The sequence below is a fragment of the Pseudophryne corroboree genome, chromosome 5, assembly GCF_028390025.1.
Source record: "Pseudophryne corroboree isolate aPseCor3 chromosome 5, aPseCor3.hap2, whole genome shotgun sequence".
NCBI lineage: Eukaryota > Metazoa > Chordata > Amphibia > Anura > Myobatrachidae > Pseudophryne > Pseudophryne corroboree.
Genome location: NC_086448.1, coordinates 651,276,144 through 651,297,560, shown reverse-complemented (window position 1 = coordinate 651,297,560; position 21,417 = coordinate 651,276,144). Strand labels below are relative to the sequence as shown.

The 21,417-nt window shown below is 46.5% G+C and overlaps 1 protein-coding gene and 2 pseudogenes across 2 annotated transcripts in view; 2 read left to right on the top strand and 1 right to left on the bottom strand.

Annotated features, from left to right (window-relative positions):
• The window catches only part of CCDC178 (coiled-coil domain containing 178), a 754,227-nt gene that overhangs the window by 169,807 nt on the left and 563,003 nt on the right, over window positions 1–21,417 (top strand). The gene's annotated exons all lie outside the window — the stretch shown is intronic.
• LOC134930190 (5S ribosomal RNA) lies at window positions 18,927–19,045 on the bottom strand (annotated as a pseudogene).
• Window positions 21,086–21,204, top strand: LOC134930537 (5S ribosomal RNA; annotated as a pseudogene).

The window sequence follows — 21,417 nt, the reverse complement described above, 5'->3', positions numbered from 1 at the left end:
GGACTTTGTGGGCTCCTGTCCTCAGTCAGAGCATTCCCTGTGTGTGTGCGGCCTGTCGGTACGGCTGTGTCGACATGTTTGATGAGGAGGCTTATGTGGAGGCGGAGCAGGTGCCGATAAATGTGATGTCACCCCCTGCGGGGTCGACACCAGAGTGGATGGATATGTGGAAGGTTTTACACGACAGTGTCAACTCCTTACATAAAAGGTTCGATGACATAACAGCTGTGGGACAGCTGGCTTCTCAGCCAGTGCCTGCCCAGGCGTCTCAAAGGCCATCAGGGGCTCAAAAACGCCCGCTACCTCAGATGGCAGACACAGATGTCGACACGGAGTCTGACTCCAGTGTCGACGATGACGAGACTAATGTACATTCCACGAGGGCCATCCGTTGCATGATTACGGCAATGAAAAATGTGTTGCACATTTCTGACATTAACCCAGGTACCACTAAAAAGGGTATTATGTTTGGGGAGAAAAAGCAACCAGTGGTTTTTCCCCCATCAGATGAGTTGAATGAAGTGTGTGAAGAAGCGTGGGCTTCCCCCGATAAGAAACTAGTGATTTCTAAAAAGTTACTGATGGCGTACCCTTTCCTGCCAGAGGACAGGCTACATTGGGAGACATCCCCGAGGGTGGATAAAGCGCTCACACGCTTGTCAAAAAAGGTGGCACTGCCGTCTCAGGATACGGCCGCCTTAAAGGAGCCTGCGGATAGAAAGCAGGAGGCTATCCTGAAGTCTGTATATACACACTCAGGTACTATACTGAGACCTGCTATTGCTTCAGCATGGATGTGCAGTGCTGCAGCAGCGTGGTATGTTTCCCTGTCTGATAACATTGATTCCCTTGACAGGGACACTATATTGCTAACCATAGAGCATATTAAAGACGTAGTCTTATATATGAGAGATGCACAGAGGGATATTTGCCGGCTGGCATCTAGAATTAATGCAATGTCCATTTCTGCCAGGAGAGTATTATGGACTCGGCAGTGGACAGGTGATGCGGATTCTAAAAGGCACATGGAGGTTTTGCCTTACAAGGGTGAGGAATTGTTTGGGGATGGTCTCTCGGACCTCGTTTCCACAGCAACAGCTGGGAAGTCGACATTTTTACCTCAGGTTCCCTCACAGCCTAAGAAAGCACCGTACTATCAGGTACAGTCCTTTCGGCCCTAGAAAGGCAAGCGGGTTAAAGGCGCGTCCTTTCTGCCCAGAGGCAGGGGTAGAGGGAAAAAGCTGCACCATACAGCCAGTTCTCAAGAACAAAAATCCTCCCCTGCTTCCACTAAATCCACCGCATGACGCTGGAAATCCACTGGTGGAGCCAGGTGCGGTGGGGGCCCGTCTCCGGAACTTCAGCGACCGGTGGGTTCGCTCACAGGTGGATCCCTGGGTTCTACAAGTGGTATCTCAGGGATACAAGCTGGAATTCGAGACGTCTCCCCCTTGCCGTTACCTCAAATCAGCCTTGCCAGCTACTCCCCAGGACAGGGAGGTAGTGCTGGCGGCAATTCACAAGCTGTACCTCCAGCAGGTGATAATAAAAGTTCCCCTCCTTCAACAGGGACGGGGTTACTATTCCACAATGTTTGTGGTACCGAAACCAGACGGTTCGGTGAGACCCATTCTATATTTGAAATCCTTGAACACTTATCTAAGGAAGTTCAAGTTCAAAATGGAATCGCTCAGGGCGGTTATTGCAAGCCTGGAAGAGGGGGATTACATGGTATCACTGGACATCAAGGATGCTTACCTGCATGTCCCCATTTACCCACCTCACCAGGTGTACCTCCGTTTTGTGGTACAGGACTGCCATTACCAATTCCAGACGTTGCCGTTTGGTCTGTCCACGGCACCGAGAGTATTTACCAAAGTAATGGCCGAAATGATGATACTCCTTCGAAAGAAGGGAGTTATAATTATCCCGTACTTGGACGATCTCCTTATAAAGGCGAGGTCCAGGGAGCAGTTGTTGGTCGGAGTAGCACTATCTCAGGAAGTGCTACAACAGCACGGCTGGATTCTGAATATTCCAAAGTCGCAGCTGGTTCCTACGACGCGTCTGCTGTTCCTGGGTATGATTCTGGACACAGAACAGAAGAAGGTGTTTCTCCTGGAGGAGAAGGCCAAGGAGTTGTCATCTCTAGTCAGAGACCTCCTGAAACCAAAACAGGTGTCGGTGCATCACTGCACGCGAGTCCTGGGAAAGATGGTAGCTTCTTACGAGGCAATTCCATTCGGCAGGTTCCATGCAAGGATCTTTCAGTGGGATCTGTTAGACAAGTGGTCCGGATCGCATCTTCAGATGCATCGGCGATCACCCTGTCCCTGAGGGCCAGGTTGTCTCTGCTGTGGTGGCTGCAGAGTGCTCATCTTCTCGAGGGCCGCAGATTCGGCATACAGGACTGGGTCCTGGTGACCACGGATGCAAGCCTCCGAGGTTGGGGGGCAGTCACTCAGGGAAGAAACTTCCAAGGACAATGGTCGAGTCAGGAGGCTTCCCTACACATAAATATTCTGGAACTAAGGGCCATTTACAATGCCCTAAGTCAGGCAAGACCCCTGCTTCAAAACCAGCCGGTACTGATTCAGTCAGACAACATCACGGCGGTCGCCCATGTGAACCGACAGGGCGGCACAAGAAGCAGGATGGCGATGGCAGAAGCCACAAGGATTCTCCGAAAATCACGTGATAGCACTGTCAGCAGTGTTCATTCCGGGAGTGGACAACTGGGAAGCAGACTTCCTCAGCAGGCACGACCTCCACCCGGGAGAGTGGGGACTTCATCCAGAAGTCTTCCAGCTGATTGTAAATCGTTGGGAAAGGCCACAGGTGGACATGATGGCGTCCCGCCTCAACAAAAAGCTAAAAAGATATTGCGCCAGGTCAAGGGACCCTCAGGCGATAGCTGTGGACGCTCTAGTGACACCGTGGGTGTACCAGTCGGTTTATGTGTTCCCTCCTCTTCCTCTCATACCAAAGGTGCTGAGGATAATAAAAAAGAGAGGAGTAAGAACTATACTCATCGTTCCGGATTGGCCAAGAAGGACTTGGTACCCGGAACTTCAAGAAATGATCTCAGAGGACCCTTGGCCTCTGCCTCTCAGACAGGACCTGCTACAGCAGGGGCCCTGTCTGTTCCAAGACTTACCGCGGCTGCGTTTGACGGCATGGCAGTTGAACGCCGGATCCTGATGGAAAAGGGTATTCCGGTTGAAGTCATTCCTACGCTGATAAAAGCTAGGAAGGATGTGACAGCAAAACATTATCACCGCATATGGCGAAAATCTGTTGCTTGGTGTGAGGCTATGAAGGCCTTCACTGAAGAATTTCAGCTGGGTCGATTTCTGCACTTCCTACAATCAGGAGTGACTATGGGCCTAAAATTGGGATCCATTAAAGTCCAGATTTCGGCCCTGTCTATTTTCTTTCAAAAAGAACTGGCTTCACTGCCTGAAGTTCAGACGTTTGTTAAAGGAGTGCTGCATATTCAGCCCCCTTTTGTGCCCCCAGTGGCACCTTGGGATCTCAACGTTGTGTTGGATTTCCTAAAATCACATTGGTTTGAGCCACTTCAGACCGTGGAATTAAAATATCTCACGTGGAAAGTGGTCATGCTTTTGGCCTTGGCTTCGGCTAGGCGGGTGTCAGAATTGGCGGCTTTGTCCTGTAAAAGCCCCTATCTGATCTTCCATATGGACAGAGCAGAATTGAGGATTCGTCCCCAATTCCTCCCTAAGGTGGTATCAGTGTTTCATTTGAACCAACCTATTGTGGTGCCTGCGGCTACCCGGGACTTGGAGGCTTCCAAGTTGCTGGACGTAGTCCGGGCCCTGAAAATCTATGTTTCCAGGACGGCTAGAGTCAGAAAGACTGACTCGCTGTTTATCCTGCATGCACCCAACAAGCTGGGTGCTCCTGCTTCTAAGCAGACTATTGCTCGCTGGATCTGCTCCACGATTCAACTTGCACATTCTGCGGCTGGACTGCCGCATCCTAAATCGGTAAAAGCCCATTCCACGAGGAAGGTGGGCTCTTCTTGGGCGGCTGCCCGAGCGGTCTCAGCTTTACAACTTTGCCGAGCTGCTACCTGGTCGGGATCAAACACGTTTGCAAAATTCTACAAGTTTGATACCCTTGCAGAGGAGGACCTTGAGTTTGCTCATTCGGTGCTGCAGAGTCATCCGCACTCTCCCGCCCGTTTGGGAGCTTTGGTATAATCCCCATGGTCCTTACGGAGTTCCCAGCATCCACTAGGACGTCAGAGAAAATAAGAATTTACTCACCGGTAATTCTATTTCTCGTAGTCCGTAGTGGATGCTGGGCGCCCATCCCAAGTGCGGATTGTCTGCAATACTTGTATATAGTTATTGCCTAACTAAAGGGTTATTGTTATGAGCCATCTGTTCAGTGAGGCTCCGTTGTTATTCATACTGTTAACTGGGTATAGTTATCACAAGTTGTACGGTGTGATTGGTGTGGCTGGTATGAGTCTTACCCGGGATTCCAAATCCTTTCCTTGTTGTGTCAGCTCTTCCGGGCACAGTTTCCCTAACTGAGGTCTGGAGGAGGGGCATAGAGGGAGGAGCTAGTGCACACCAGTAGTCCTAATTCTTTCTTAGAGTGCCCAGTCTCCTGCCGAGCCCGTCTATTCCCCATGGTCCTTACGGAGTTCCCAGCATCCACTACGCACTACGAGAAATAGAATTACATGTGAGTAAATTCTTATTATCTAGAGGTATAGCTTTTCGGCCTAAGATAATATCGACATTATCAATTGGGAGCTCGTCCGGTTCTTCCTCATACCCGCAGCCTAGCAGGTTTACGCAGACTTTATCTATCAGCAAAGGGCGGAAAGGTATCCCCTGTAAGCCTTCTCTTGGTCAGTGGATACACTAGTGCTGATTAGATAAGCGACTGCGCTGCATGGTTTGAAGGGATGCTGGAGGGATCCATAAGGTAAGAACGCAAAAGCTATTTTTAAAAATCTGCAAATTTCTGTTTGGCGCCAAATGCGCACGCATACACCTGTATTTTGTACTTTGCATATCTGCTCGCATTATTGCCATAAGCATTGATTACTAGTTTCATTTTGACCTGTACTGAGAAAATTTGTTGCTATTTATTAAAATATAGAGTTAATAGTTAAGGAAGTAAGTGTAAGACGCACATGCAGCCTGGCCTAGTTGTAAAGGTTTATACAGTAGAAACTGTGTGCTGTGTTAAGTAAGCGATTATAGTTAAATATCGTTTACATTTATAGAAGTGTGGGATTTGTAGTACTGCGGACGTACGGCCTTTGTACACGTGTCTCGGACGGAGTACAGGACTACGTACGCAATGTAAAGGCCTACACACGTGGCGTGTTCACGCAACGTGCGTAAAAATACGACCGCTAAATACAAATCACACAATAGCATTGTTTTAGTTTAGGCGCGAGACGGTAGCCACGCGATAATAGCACAAATTGATCAGTTTTCCAATATTTAGTTTTTAAATACCTTTTTTACTGAATGAAAGTTAATTTTCTGTACAGAAAAAAAACAAAGTGTATATGAGTGAACGAGCGTGAGTGTGCAAACAATAAAGGTTTTGTGGACCCAGCGAATTCGGGGTCCCGTAGGAGACCACACCAGGTGAGTGGACACTTGGTGGCGTGAGAGTGGCTTGCTCACGTTAACATTGATTAAGGTACAAAGGAGCAAATTAGTATAACAGCAGACCAAGAGGTCAGCGAAGTCAGAAAACCGCTGACAAAGTCAAGCGAAGCTCTGAATACAGCGGCCGAAAAGGTCCGCGAGGTTTTGTGTAGAGAGCGCAGCCCAGGGGGTTGGCGTAGTACCCATATAGGCCCGTTCAGATACGCTCCGGCTGAGGTTTCGCAGCCTGAAAAACTATTCCATTGGTCGCACGGCGGATAAGTAACAGTTATCTATACGCTGTGCGATTGTACCGCGCGTTCGTGAGTGCAATACTTAGCCCACCGCGATACCCTTTTACGAGTTTTGCGTAAAAATCGCGGGATCATTGGCGCTAGGTGTAGCACACGCAACGTGATTTGTGTAACAATTTTTTTTGTTTTAAGGGAGTTTCGCTGGTCACTCAGGAAATCTCCAACGACCAATATTTACTGGGATGGGTAAGTCACTCCCACACACTCTCAGTAAATAGAGGTTACACAGGGGCCCTAGGTTGGGTACATTGCCTGCGCTATCAACAGTGTATGGTAGTATTGGCCAACGTGGGCGTGAGTGGGTGAGAGCACTCGTTGAACTTTCACCGTTGCCTTATAATTGAGTATTTTGGTTTTTTGTAGGAATTAGCTGAGAAGGCAATACCTGCAAAAGATGGGGGCAAGTTGCTCAAGTAAGGGACGATCAACCAGGGTTCAGGTTGATATTCCGCGGCCCAAGGGGTAGGCGAGGTACATAATGTGTGAGAAATATGGATCACACGCAGAGGTTTTATGCAATGAATGGGAACGTATGACTGCGGAAGATAGGTAATCATTCTCTAAGGTAGGCAGTTTTAATCCAGAGGTGTTGCAGAATTTAAGGATTAGGATATGTCTGTTAAAATCCCGAAAAGAAAGGATCAGACACTCAAACTGTTTACATTTATGGCAACGAGAGAGTGATATGCAAAGGGGACTAGCTCACGCAGCCGGTTCCAACCCTAGCAGGAAACGGATTGCAACTGCACCACCACCACCGTATATTACAGGGGAGAAAGTGGCTACAGATAATGGCATACTAATATATGATAAGAGTGAACTTGATAAATGTATTAATGCTAACCCGTGCAAGTTGTATCCCATCTTAAACTTCCCTCAGGACTGCGACCAAGAAAATGAGCCCAGCACGATATCGGCACTCTCTCTGGCAGCCACCATACAAGACACACAAGTGGGCACGGCCCAACCAGTAAGAGCAGTAGCAAAGGCCCCTAGCGGAGGGACAGGTGAGGTCGTGTCCACAGGTAAGTACGGTACAGTACATTATGCAGAGACAATTGCACCTCACATTGTAGAAGCAACTCAGAATGATGTAATTGAACTAAATCCTGTCAGGGTGATCGCAGTCCCCAATGGGAAGACTGACGCTCAGGGAATCACTCCCGTCAGGAACATTGCTATGCATTGTCCTTGGTCCCGGACAGAATTGAGGACAATTATGTCTGAATTCCCAGAAAGGATCTAGCCGCATGTCAGAGGTTTATTAGAGAACTAGGTAACGCCACTGAACCCACAAACAAAGATTGGCGGACAGTGCTACGGGCATGTTTGCCCTCCAATATTGACCCTGTGTAATTCATTGCTGATTGTAAACTAGACACAGAAGTACCTCTCACTGATGAATACACTCAGGAGAATGTACGACAGATCAATCTGCAGTTAGGAGTATATTTCCCTACTGTTGTCAAGTGGAATAAAATCTTTTCCATAAGACAAAAAGAAGGTGAAACTGCTACTGAATATTTCCATCGAGCACTGCAGGAATTGGCTAGATACACTGGGGTCGAGGACATTAAGGAAAATGTACATCATAGAGAGGTATCTGTGTCCGTATTAATGGACGGTTTGAAAGAGACGTTGAGAACAAGGGTACAAACCACTCAACCTAACTGGAGAGGTGTTAGGTTCCTGGTGTTCAGAACAAGGGAGATGTTATGAAGCGAGTCCAGAGCACCAGGACGTAATGCTGGGAAAGGGGAATGGAAAGGGAATAGCCCCTGGCGCTCTATCTCCGTTGTCTCGCCCGTGCTGTCAGTACACTCTTGCGAGACTATGGTTGCTTGAGCCCATGGCAGCAGCGTTTGAAGGGCGGATTACGTCTGCCCAACTTCGATGCCCCCTCAGGTCTTAATGAGAGACAAAGAGTGAACCGAGACAGGGTGATAACAAGGGGCCCTCTAACTAAACAACAAGGCCAGGGGCTACTAACAAACCTAATACCAAAGTATGTGCGGCTTGCCGCCAAAGGAAAAGAACAACAAAGGAAATGCTGACCACACGCCGACACAATACTTTTGTGTACCGGCGGTGACAGCATAAGCAGAACCCTCTGCAAAACACCAGTGACAGAAATAATAACGGAATAAAGAGGCCTAGGCCGAAGGACGCGGCAGAGCCGCTACTCACGGAACCGGTACGAATACTGGCAAACGGACAGGAACCCCCAATGCTGCCGACACAGACTCTCAGAACTGGAGGACAGGCAGAATCCCAAAAGACAGACCGGTGGACACCAAGAAGCCAGAAACTCGACCAGGCATAGGCAAAGCCACCGGACTTCTGGACAGGAACGCTTCACGGCAGGACACGGGATCAGACACAGGAATCGACACAGGGACTGACACAGGGACTGACACAGGAATCGACACAGGAAGCAGCTCGACTGATACTGCTACACAGGAGCTCAGGAACTGGCAGGTACAAGCTCAGAACTCAAGCAGACTGGAAACCTAGAAATATCATCAGCGTCTGTGAATTGCACTGAGCCAGCATATAACAGAGAGGCCTAATTAATAATGTCATACAGCTGCCCTGTTGCATGACTCCAAACTGACAAGATGCAATTAGCAGCCAGGTGAGGCTGAACACATGGGAACAAGCTGCAATTACACAGACTCACCAGCGGCAGCAACCAAGAGTATTCTTAAACAGAGCAACGGGAAATCCTGGCCTGCAAAACAACTTATAAACATAAAATAGGAATGAACCACTGCCTGTGGTTCATAACAGTATCCCCTCCTTAAGGGTGAGCTCCGAGCACCCCATGACACCCACGGGGAACATGAACAGAAGAATAACATAAAATACCTAACTGACATGCAAAACAGGAATGAGCCACAGCCGTGGCTCATAACAAGAGGTATCTCGGTGGCTGCATTAAGAGAGTCCGCTATCGAGCACGATCGGAACATCATTAAGCACAGGGAGTCACAGGGGGAAAAGCTGATGACCGTAAGTATCAAAGCCCTGACAACGAAGCCACATCAGCCAAAACCCCAGACCCCTGATGGTAAGTCGTATGTAGTGAAATGTTATAATTGCAAGGGGGAAGGACATTACGCACGGAACTGTAATTATAAAAGCAACGTATATCGACCCCCTAGACCAGAACATGACACAGCATAACACACGTAATTGGGATCAGGGACCGCATAGGAGGAATTATGAGCCACACGAAGGGGAAACAAGGAGGTACCCACCTAGGAGGGACTGGCAGACCTCTGGAAATTCTCAGCTACCCCCCCTCACATATTGTAGCTGCCAGCGCGCTGCGGGAGGGTCACAACATACAATAGGGGTTAGGCCACACCTGTAGTTTGCAGCCAGTAAAGTTGATTGCTAGCCTTGGAAATGAACCCGAGGTTACAGTTGATGTAGCTGGTAGATCACTACCTTTCCTTGTAGATACAGGGGCGGCCAGGTCAGTGTTAAATTCAACGGTAGGTATGAAAACCACGGGTAAAACAATTTCAGCAATGGGGGTAACAGGAGTAGTGCAACACTACCCTTTAAGTAGACCAGCTGAGATTACGATAGGGCCTTTGCAGACCAAGCACTCCTTTTTGCTAGCTGCATCGGCTCCGACTAATCTACTTGGGAGAGATTTATTGTGTAAGATGAGGTGTGTCATATATTGTACTCCTGAGGGTGTCTTCTTAGATATACCCGAGAATCACGTTCAGGAAGTGCAGGATGTGTTAGACACCCCACAAAGGTTAATGTCACACTCTGCTGTTATAGACAGGTGTCCATCCAAGGTAGAGGAAATGATCTCCCAGATACCGGAATCCCTCTGGACCAAAGATGGACAAGACACTGGATTGATGGCAAATGTAGCTCCTGTAGTAGTGCAAGTAAAAGATGGTAGGATAGCTCCAAAAATCCCACAGTATCCTCTGAAGCCAGAGGTGGAATTAGGAGTGTACCCAGTCATAGAGCGCTTGCTACAACAGGGCATCCTAGTTAGGACGTCCAGCACTGCCAATAGTCCCATCTTCCCTGTGAAAAAGTGTGGGGGGAGGGGTTACAGGCTAGTGCAGGATCTAAGGGGGATAAACAAGATAGTTGAGAGCCAATTCCTCGTAGTGCCAAATCCAGCTGTCATCCTCATGCAAATCCCCCCTACTGCGAAATTTTTCACTGTCATTGACCTCTGTTCTGCTTTCTTTTCGGTCCCTTTGCACCCTGACAGCCAATACTTGTTTGCATTCACATACAGGGGAGTACAGTACACCTGGACTCGCCTACCCCAAGGTTTCATTGACAGCCCAAGTATTTTCTCCCAGGCTTTGCATGACTGTTTACAATCCTTTCAACCTGAGAGCGGATCAGTATTAATACAGTATGTAGATGACTTACTGCTGTGTTCAGATTCACTCGAGTCGTCCTTGAAAGACACGAAACAGCTTCTGTTTCACCTTTCTAATATGGGACACAAGGTTTCAAAGGATAAGCTACAGTTGTGCCAGACCAAGGTAAAATATTTGGGACATTGCTTGACACAAGGACTGAGACACCTCACCGCTGATAGAATACAGGCGATTCGCGACATGACTCTGCCACATACCCAGCAGCAGATCCGCACTTTCCTTGGAATGTGTGGGTACTGCCGAAACAGGATCCCAGGGTTCTCCATACTGGCTTTACCTTTGCAGGAAATGGTCTCCTCGAACAAACCAGATCGGATCTCTCACACAGATGAGTCCGAACTGGCATTTGAGAGACTTAAACAATGCCTATCACAGGCACCTGCATTAGGCATGCCAGATTATGGGAAACCTTTTGAGTTGTACGGTACGGAAAGTGCTGGGTGTGCGGCAGGTGTCCTAACCCAGAGACATGGTAATGCCAGCAGGCCGGTAGCTTACTACAGTGCACAGTTGGACACCGTAGCACGGTCTCTCCCCACATGCTTGCGAAGTGTTGCAGCTATAGCTTTGCTAGTGAGTAAAAGTGAAGATGTAGTGTTGGGACACAACCTGACCATCCATACACTTCATGCAGTATCAGCCTTACTGAACTCTGCCCAAACCAGACATGTCTCATCAGCACGGTATACAAGGTGGGAATTAGCACTAATGGCCCCTGTAAACATCACCATAAAGAGATGCAGCGCACTAAATCCTGCAACTTATCTCCCAGGTGTACCTGGACAGGCACAAAGGGTGGAGGATGAGAGTGATGGTGAAGGAGGATTTAGTACAGACACTGACTCACATGATTGTATGGAATATCTGAACCAAACTTTCACTGCAAGACCCGACATTAGTGACAACCCACTGGAAGGCGTAGATTTTACTTTTTACACTGACGGTAGTTGCCACAGACAGACGGACTCGGGAGACTTGTGTACTGGATACGCAGTCGTAGATGACAAAGGTATCATAGAAGCTGAACCCTTTGGCCCACCGCACTCAGCACAAGTTGCTGAGCTGGTCGCCCTAACCAGAGCGTGTGAATTGGCTAAGGGTAAGTCAGCCAATATTTATACAGATTCTAGGTATGCCTTTGGAGTAGTGCATGATTTCGGGGCCCTATGGCGCCTCAGAAATTTCATGACGGCAGCTGGCACACCTGTAGCGCATGCATCCCACATAAAAAGGCTTCTAACAGCGATACAGGAACCTGACAGAGTGGCTGTTATCAAGTGCAAAGCCCACACTTACAGTCAAGACCCAGTGTCACTTGGTAACAGCCGGGCAGACGAAGCTGCTAAATCAGCAGCCAGCACCCCCATACAGACAGATATCACACAACTGATGGTATTCAATACCGTCAACACACAAAAATTAAGTGAAATGCAAAATTTGTGTTCTCCACAGGAAAAGGCAGTTTGGAGGTCAAAAGGATATGGCCAGGAGTCCTCAGGACTCTGGACAGATGGACAAGGTAAGCCAGTAGCCCCCAGAGCATATCTTCCAAGCTTAGCTGAGGCGGCACACGGTCTGACTGATCTGGGCAAAGAAGGTATGTGTAAGCTGGTGAGAGCCTACTGGTGTGCGCCAGGATTCTCTTCTCATGCAGGTAAGAGAGCAATGACATGTCTTATCTGCTTGAGGAAGAATATTGGAAAGTCAGTACCAACGGAACCATCCCATATCCCGCCAACAGACGGCCCTTTTCAGGTAATACAAATTGATTTCATACAGTTACCACCCTGCAGAAATTTAAAGTATGTGTTAGTTTGTATTGACGTGTTTTCAAATTGGGTAGAAGCGTTCCCCGCTGCCACAAATACTGCTACGTTTACTGCAAAGAAAATTGTGCAGGAATTTGTGTGTAGATATGGTATCCCTAGGATAATTGAAAGCGATAGGGGTACCCATTTTACAGGTGAAGTCTTTCAGGTTATGTGCAAACTGATGGGAATTAATAGTAAGCTGCATACTCCGTACCGCCCACAGGCGAGTGCGAAAGTGGAAAGAGTAAACAGCACTATTAAGAACAAGCTGAGCAAAGTGATGGCTGAAACTGGATTGTTATGGCCAGAAGCTTTGCCACTTGTATTGTACAGCATCAGAACCACTCCCAGGTCCCCCCTTAACCTATCACCCTTTGAGATTCTTTTTCGTCGACAACCCCATGTAATGATTGACCCCCAGGATGATTTGAAATGCAATAATGAGGTGACTGTAAAATATATGGTTAAGATGAGCCAGCAGTTGAGGAATCAAAACAGCAATCTAAAGCTGGTGATTCCTGACCTACCAAACAGTAATTGTCATGACATTGAACCTGGGGATTATGTAATGATTTGACATTTTCTACGCTCAGGTTGCCTTATTGACCGGCGGGAAGGACCGTACCAAGTCTTACTGACCAGCACGACAGCATTAAAGGTTGCCGAGAGAGAGACTTGGGTCCACTCGTTCCACTGTAAGAAGGTTGGTGACCCAGAGAAAGCCCGTGACAAAGAGCAGAGTGTAGAGGAAATCGTATCACTGGAGTGCCTGTTCTGGGAAGGTTGAGAGGCAGGACTGTTGTCACGGCACCTGAGCACAGAGAATTACAAGACCAGAGGCGGTTGTCGCACCAAATTTATTTTTCCTTTTTATTATTTTCTCCATCTCCCATTACCCTCCTTTCCCCCCCTTCCTTGCTCCTTTTTCTCTCTCCTTAGCAAGATGGACTTACCCCAAGAGACTGCATTCCGGGTTTTCCTGTTGACCCTGTTGTTGACCAGAGCAGTCTGTTTCGGTGAGAGTACCAGAGAGGTCGAGAAAGGATCTGATGGCAAGGACGGATTTGTAGAATTCCAAGAGCAACACATCCACCGAGCAAAGGCGAGTATCAGAAAACGATCTGATAGTCAAGAAACTAGGAGGCACTGTGAAGGGTTATTGGCTGAGGAAAATTGTATTTGTAGAAACTGTGAAAACATAGTTGAGGACTGGTGCATCCAGAGATGTCAGTCCAGCCTAAATATCAACATGGACCGTCATCCATTGAGTGATTATCACTCATTAGTGGGTAAGGTTTTAAACCAAACAGAATGCTGGGTGTGCTCACAAGTACCTCAAGGTCAGAGCAAGTCAGGACTAGTACCGTATCCTTTAACAATAGTTGAGGTACTTGAATTACGGGGTGGGAGACCGGTGGACAAGAAATTTAATATTTCTAGGCCACCTAGTTTGAAGCTACACCAATATCATGTGGATAGATCCTTAGTATGTTTCAACATTTCCAATTCCCGAAAGCCGGGAAATTGGGAAGTGACATGGAATAACCAAACCATGGCATTTTCACACAGAGCCGACAGAATGCCCGTAGACTCAGAACTTATACGCCAAATAGCCGACGGTGGAAGGTATTTTCGGTACAGGTATACTCTAGGAAGTAGGACCATGCGGGTTGGAGAAGTATCACCAGGGTACTGTGCGCATATCATACAGCCTGATACGTGTACTGAACAGATGAGAGAGTTAGGAATAGGATTTTTCACTTGGAAGGTTTGCAATATGGTAATGTCATATTCTGTCCCATATGTTCTCCCCGATGATGCGTATTTCATATGCGGGAGGAAGGCGTATAAGTGGCTTGCCCCAAACTCAGAGGGATTGTGTTACATTGGAAGAGTGTTGCCAGAGGTTATGACCATAACCCATAATAAGATGAAAGACGTTCACCGCAATGCTCAAGCTCCTTACACTCACACTCACTATGAACACATCGTTAAGAGACACCTTATAGATAGGACAGAGCATGCAGCCTCTGATTTGATCCACGAATCCACCGGGATTCAATTCCTACTCACGTTAGACATCACCCGTACCGCCAGAGGAATTATAAATTATAGGTATATTCATGCGCTAGCGAACCTAATAGATAATGTCACCGAGATGTATGATGACACCTTCAGGTATACAGGGAGGGAGTTCCAAGCTTACAAAATGGAACTGATCCAGCACAGGATGGTTCTAAATTATATCACAGCGGTGACAGGCGGGTACTGTGTCACCTTGGCAACTCAGTATGGTGTGAAGTGCTGCACGTACATTACAAACAGCACTGATGACCCAACCGAGGTCATAGATCAAAAGATGGACGATATCTTGCAATTAAAGTGGGAGTTCCGAAGGAGACACACAACCTTACCCTTACTGCTGTGAGTAATGAACTGACCGGCTGGGTCTCATGGTTGAACCCACGTAATTGGTTCTCAGGTTTAGGAGAATGGGCTCAAAATGTTATCGTGAGTGTAGAAAAGTTTCTCCTTTGTATCCTGGGAGTTGTCATAATGATTGGTTTGATATTTAGATGTGTTCGAATTTTAACGCGGCACAAGCACGGTACCAAAGTGATGAGTTTGAGGAGCGGGGGCATTGTTACAACAACTGATTTAATTTATGACCCATCAATAGAGACAAGGTTGTGATAAAACGTGATTCCACGGTCCGTTTCTTTCACCCGTTTCTCCTTTGTTTTCCCTCAAGCAAAAATACATCCATTCGGAAAAGACTTTGATGAACAATATCCATTCGGAAAAGACTTTTGATGAACAATACATCCATCCAGAAAAGACTTTGATTAACACTTTCAGCAAAGATACACCCATCCGGACAAGACTTCAACCAACACCCAAGAACGATTGCACAAATGTTATGTGAATATATTTGTGATACGTGTCTTATCTTCATCTCTACAACCTTCAGGTAATGTCACACATAGTCGATAGGTAATACCCATATATTAGCATTCACATATGTTCCCCCCCTTCATGTGTCATCAACTAAATGTGCACCCCATTTGTTGGAACAAGAAGCCGAAAAGAGCTCGGTAGTGTTTGTTGGCCCACTTACAGACCCTTAATACGGGATAAGAAGGATTTAATGTATACTTCGCAATACCTCGAAGCTTATCTAGAACATATACGGCACAATGATACATGCCCCTCAGACATGAATTTCATACATACATGCTTTTACTATCCCACTAGGTCATACATTTCCCGCCTACACCTCTCCTCCTACCATCCAATAATTTTATAGATATTGTATTGTATATTTTTCTGTTTAATGTTTAGATAGTGGCAGTTATTGTTGACTGCCAAAGGGTGGACTGTCAAAGTAGAAAAATATTGTGATGTATATGCCTTGTACTAACCCCATGCACATGCCCGCTGCGCGTGCACTCAGTCTGCCGTGCGTGCACATATCCGCAATTTGCGTAAAGTAGCTCCCCACGGTCATGCGCCTTAGCGCGTGGTATGCGCATTTACGGTAGAGTTTGTGAGCGCGTAGAGGGTTATTAGAACATTACATATTTAACCCAAATAGTGCATTTTGTACCCATAGTTCCCTTTCACCACATCAGCGAGTATTAATAGTTTAAACAGTTCCAGGACTAAGGGATTCACCTTTGCATGGTAGGAAGGGTCAGATAAAGGTTGGAAGGTGATGTCTAGTATCCAGCTGTACGGTATTTTGATGGTAACATTCCAGTGTTGGTTAGAGAAAGATCGCATGTTCCTGCGTATAGTTATGTGCAAAAGTAGAATATGAACATTAACTGTATTTACTGTATATTATGTATGCGGCGGGAATCCAGAGGATACCACCCACAAGAGCAGTTGGGGAAAGACATCGCCCATCTATTCAAATCCACCTATGACCTCTTCTGTAATGTAGAGACACATCCCTGTGTCCAATGGACAATGAGATTACAGTGACCATTGTATTGTGTATGCATGTTGTGTATAAAAAGACCGTTGTTGCCTGGCCGGTCAGAAGACTCTGAACGCTATCTGTATGACCAGCGAAGGACCGGCCGGGTTGCGCTTGCAAACATTCTCACGTATGTACATTCTCTGTAGCCATTATTCTGTTTAGATTTATCTTGTTAGCCTGTAGTGTATGATTTGTACGGTTTACCTTTTTGGAATTAATCCACTGTGGCCTTAGAACCCTGTGGTTTCAACTACAAATCAGTGTTGTGTCTTCACTTTCCTGCAAGGGTTTTAGAGTGTATTTATCAGTATAAAGTGTATAAGTATTGATAAGGTGTACGCACTGCGGGTACTTTATACCGTCAGTGCTACTTAAGGTTTAAGATATAACATCGTTGCAGTACTTTGCTGCTAAGGGTTAAAAGGGTAATCATATCATCACATTGTATCATTAACAAGGTTTAAAGGTTATCAATTGTGTGTGCGCTCGCTGTGTGTACTCTGTACATTCAGCGCGGCGTGTGTACGCCAAATGCGTACCACGTGCAGGACTCTGTACGCAAATAGCGTACAAAGTGCGTAGCACGTGTATTCAGTCTAGCGGCCATAGCGGCTCCAGGGTAATAGTGTATCTAGAGGTATAGCTTTTCGGTCTAAGATAATATCGACATTATCATGTTCCAGGTCGAGGGACCCACAGGCAGTGGCAGTGGACGCCCTGGTGTCTCCGTGGGTGTTCCAGTCAGTGTACATGTTTCCACCACTCCCACTCATCCCAAGAATTCTAAAGCTCATAAGGAGAACAAGGGTTCAAGCGATCCTCATTGCCCCAGACTGGCCAAGAAGGGCTTGGTACGCGGATCTTCTGAATCTACTACACAAAGAGCCGAGGCCTCCTCCTCTTCGAGAGGACCTGCTGCAGCAGGGACCGTTCGCCTATCAAGACTTACCGCGGCTACGTTTGACGGCATGGAAGTTGAGCGCCTGATTCTTAATCGGAAGGGCATTCTGAAGACAGTTATTCCTCCCCTCGTACAAGCTAGGACAGGGGTAACGTCAAAACATTACCATCATATTTTAAAGAAATATGTTTCTTGGTGTGAGTCCAAGAAGTTGCCTGTGGTGGAATTTCAACTGGGAAGTTTCCTCCTCTTCCTGCAGTGGATATGGGTCTGAGGTTGGGATCTGTGAAGATCCAGTTTTCAGCCCTATCCATTTTCTTTCAGAAACAATTGGCTGCCCTCCCTGAGGTTCAGACCTTTCTAAAGGGAGTTCTGCATATCCAACCTCCCTTTGTACCGCCTACGGCGCTATGGGACCTTAACGTGATGTTGCAGTTCCTCCAGTCGGATTGGTTTGAGCCTCTACAGGAGGTTGAGGTCAAATTTCTTACTTGGAAGACGGTCACTTTGTTGGCCTTAGCTTCTGCTAGACGTGTGTCCGAGCTGGTGGCTTTATCCTGTAAAAGCCCTTACTTGATCTTCCACGAAGATAGAGCTGAGCTCAGGACACACCAGCAGTTTTTTCCGAAGGTTGTGTCGGCATTTCATATCAACCAACCTATTGGGGTGCCAGTGGCTGCTGACTCCTCGATTACATCACAATCCTTGGATGTTGTAAGGACTCTGAAGATATATGTGAAGAGAACTTCTCGTCACAGAAAGTCGTACTCTCTGTTTGTTCTATATGATCCCAAGAAAACTGGGTGTCCTGCTTCTAAGCAGTCGATCTCTCGCTGGATCAGGTTCACTATCCAGCACGCTTATTCTATGGAAGGACTGCCGTGTCCAAAATCTGTTAAGGCCCACTCTACTCGTAAGGTGGGGTCTTCCTGGGCGGCTGCCCGGGGTGTCTCGGCAGTGCATCTTTGCCGAGCTGCAACTTGTTCGGGGTCGAACACGTTTGCTAAGTTTTACAAGTTCGATACTTTGGCCTCTGATGATCTGAAGTTCAGTAAATCAGTTCTGCAGGAGCCTCTGCGCTCTCCCTCCCATTCTGGGAGCTTTGGTCCATCCCCATGGTACTAATGTGGACCCCAGCATCCTCTAGGACGTAAGAGAAAATAGGATTTTGGTACCTACCGGTAAATCCTTTTCTCGTAGTCCATAGTGGATGCTGGGTGCCCGCCAAGCGCTTCGTTTTCCTACAAATGTTATTTAGTTCAGTACTATTTTGTTTAGTTGATTACTGCGTTGTTTTGTTACTTGGTAAGTAATGTTTCAGCTGTTGCTGAGAAGTTCAAGCTAGTTGACTTGACGTGCCTTGTATGTGTGAGCTGGTATGATTTTCACCACTATCTGTGTATATTCCTTCTCTCGAAGTATGTTGTCTCCTTGGGCACAGTTTCTAGACTGAGTCTGGTAGGAGGGGCATAGAGGGAGGAGCCACCCCACACTCTAAAACTCTTAAAGTGCCAATGGCTCCTGGTGGACCCGTCTATACCCCATGGTACTAATCTGGACCCCAGCATGCTCTAAGGACTACGAGAAAAGGATTTACCGGTAGGTACCAAAATCCTATTTTAACTTTTATTCTGTATTAATTTAAGATGGCGACATAGTATCCATAATGTCAAAATACATTGTTTAAAAAATCTTGGTTTAACCGGTAATTGATAAGGTTTCAAGATAGCAAAAGGTGAAAATATATATCTTATGATGTTGTGCCCCAATTGAGCTCAATTCTGAAGGTCTGCATTGATTTAATGAAAGTTGAGTGAAGTATTCATCCAATTGTTCAAAAAGTCCACAGTACCCAGTGTTCCCGTATTGGTCTCCCATCCAAGTACTAGCCAGACCTATCCTGCTGAGCTTCCGAGATTGAATGGGATCGGGTGTATTCAGGACAGTATGACTGTGATCAATTAGGATTGGATGATGAAACAAGGAAAAAGTCCCACTTCTGCTGTCTGTACTTTGCCTGGGTCCAAAGCATAAATGCTAGTCCCAGGACCTTTCCAAATGAGAGAGTGTGGAAAAGGAGCAAAAGATGTGAAAAAGTAGAAAGCATCGAGGCTCCTGTGATCAACCCCAGCGGTGAAACGTACGTCAGGGATCGACGTCCGAGATGACATCATAGCGGCTACGCCCCTTCCGGAAGGGGCGGCCGCTCCAGCCGGGGACATTAGAGAATGGAACAAGGGGTCTGTGTGGAGACGCCGGGAAGCTGGGACACGAGGACGGCTTGTATATCCATCGCTGATACAAAGTTGGGACCCAGGATTGGTAACTCCTATCCCCACGCTTACACTCTTTCCAGCCCCTTATATCCAAGTTTCTCCCTTCCTCGCCGCACTGTGTCTCAGCAAGGAAAAGTTCAGACAACCAATATTTCCATGGTATCTTTTAACAATGTTGTGATTTAGAAAGATAGTTTCATTTTACTTCACCTTTCCTGAGCTTAAAGTGACACAACTGTGGGGCTCATTCCGACCTGATCGCTCTCTGCAGTTTATTGCAGCGTAGCGATCGGGTCGGAACTGCGCATGCGTTGGCGCATGCCAGACGACCGGAGGCCGTCGTTGCCTAGCGATCGCCTCTGAGGCAGAGGCGGTCGCTGGGCAGGAGGGGGCGCTGGCTGAACCGTTTTGGGGGCGGGCTGCGACGGCTTTGTGACCTGGAGCAGCGAAGAGGTTCTCCCGGCCAGCCGCAGGAGCTGCGCTGGCAGGGAGTAACTCCTGAGATGCAAAAGCATCGCCGCTGTGTGATGCTTTTGCATTTCTGCGGGGAAGGGGGGGGGTGGCACTGACATGCGGGGTGGACTAGCCATGTGCTGGGCGTCTCCCCGTATGTCTGAGTGCCTGATTGTAGCTGTGCTAAATTTAGCACAGCTACGATCAACTTGGAATGACCCCCTGTATCTGGATGCTTACACTTCTAACAAGCAATTTATTGAATCTATTTCTTCTTGAGTATTTGCAAAATTGTATCTAGGTGTTCGTACCTTTAAGAAGTAATTTATTTGGTTGTCTATACTTCTAACGAGCAATTGATTGAATATCAATTTTGTAACTACTCATACCAGTGTATCTGGATACTTATGCCCCCAAGTAAAAATGTAATATTGTGACCTTTTTCGGAGTCAGAAACAGCTTATTAAACTTCTCATGATTATATCTGGTATTTATGTTGGTACACCTATGCCAGTACATAATGGAATATTTTTATGATGGGGTTCTTAACCCATGAGATGCATGTTCTCATTTCTGGATGAATTAGTGTATTTTTAGACTCTAATCTCATTATTCTGTATCAGCATATTTTGCATGAGATATCACTCAATTCATTTATATCAATATATATTTCTGTTTTTGAGATCTGATGTTTGGTTTTCGTAAAAGAACTGAATTAACTAAATATTTGTATTATGTTGTACAGTATGGGATATTGTGTTTAAATGTAGAGAAAATTATACCCATACTTACTTTATGACAAAGTTCATTAGTGGATATCACATGTATGCGTAGGAAGGTTTTTGCATACCATTCATCTGGACATCCCTCAGAATAGTCACCTAATATCTAATTTGTACTTGAGCTTCAGCCTGCAATAATCCTGCAGCAAATCAATTGATCTGGTTTTACACTGAAATCCATATACTCTATCACTCTTTCATCTGGTTGACAGCAGTACTGATCAGAGCATCGCTCTCTTCAGTGAACAATTTGCCGTCACAACAGACAGCAGAAGTGTCTTTCTTCCTTCAGGCCTGGGGACAGGTATTACAACCAGGGCCCTCATTTTTCCAACTATTTGTGCTTTCTACTTTTTCACATCTTTTTTTCCTTTTCCACACTCTCTCATCTGGGAAGGTCCTGGGCCTAGCATTTATATTTTGGACCCAGGCAAAGTACAGACAGCAGAAGTGGGTCTTTTTCCTTGTTTCATCATCTAATCCTAATTGATCACGGTCATACTATCCTGAATACGCCCGATCCCATTCAATCTCGGAAGCTCAGCAGGATAGACCTGACTAGTACTTGGATGGTAGACCAATCCGGGAACACTGGGTACTGTGGACTTTTTGGAACAATTGGATGAATACTTCACTCAACTTTCATTAAATCAACACAGACCTTCAGAATTGAGTTCAATTGGGACACAACATCATAAGATATATGTTTTCACCATTTGCTATCTTGAAACCTGATCAATTACCGGTTAAACCAAGATTTTTTAATCAATTTATTTTGACATTCTTGATACTATGTCGCCATCTTAAATTAATACAGAAT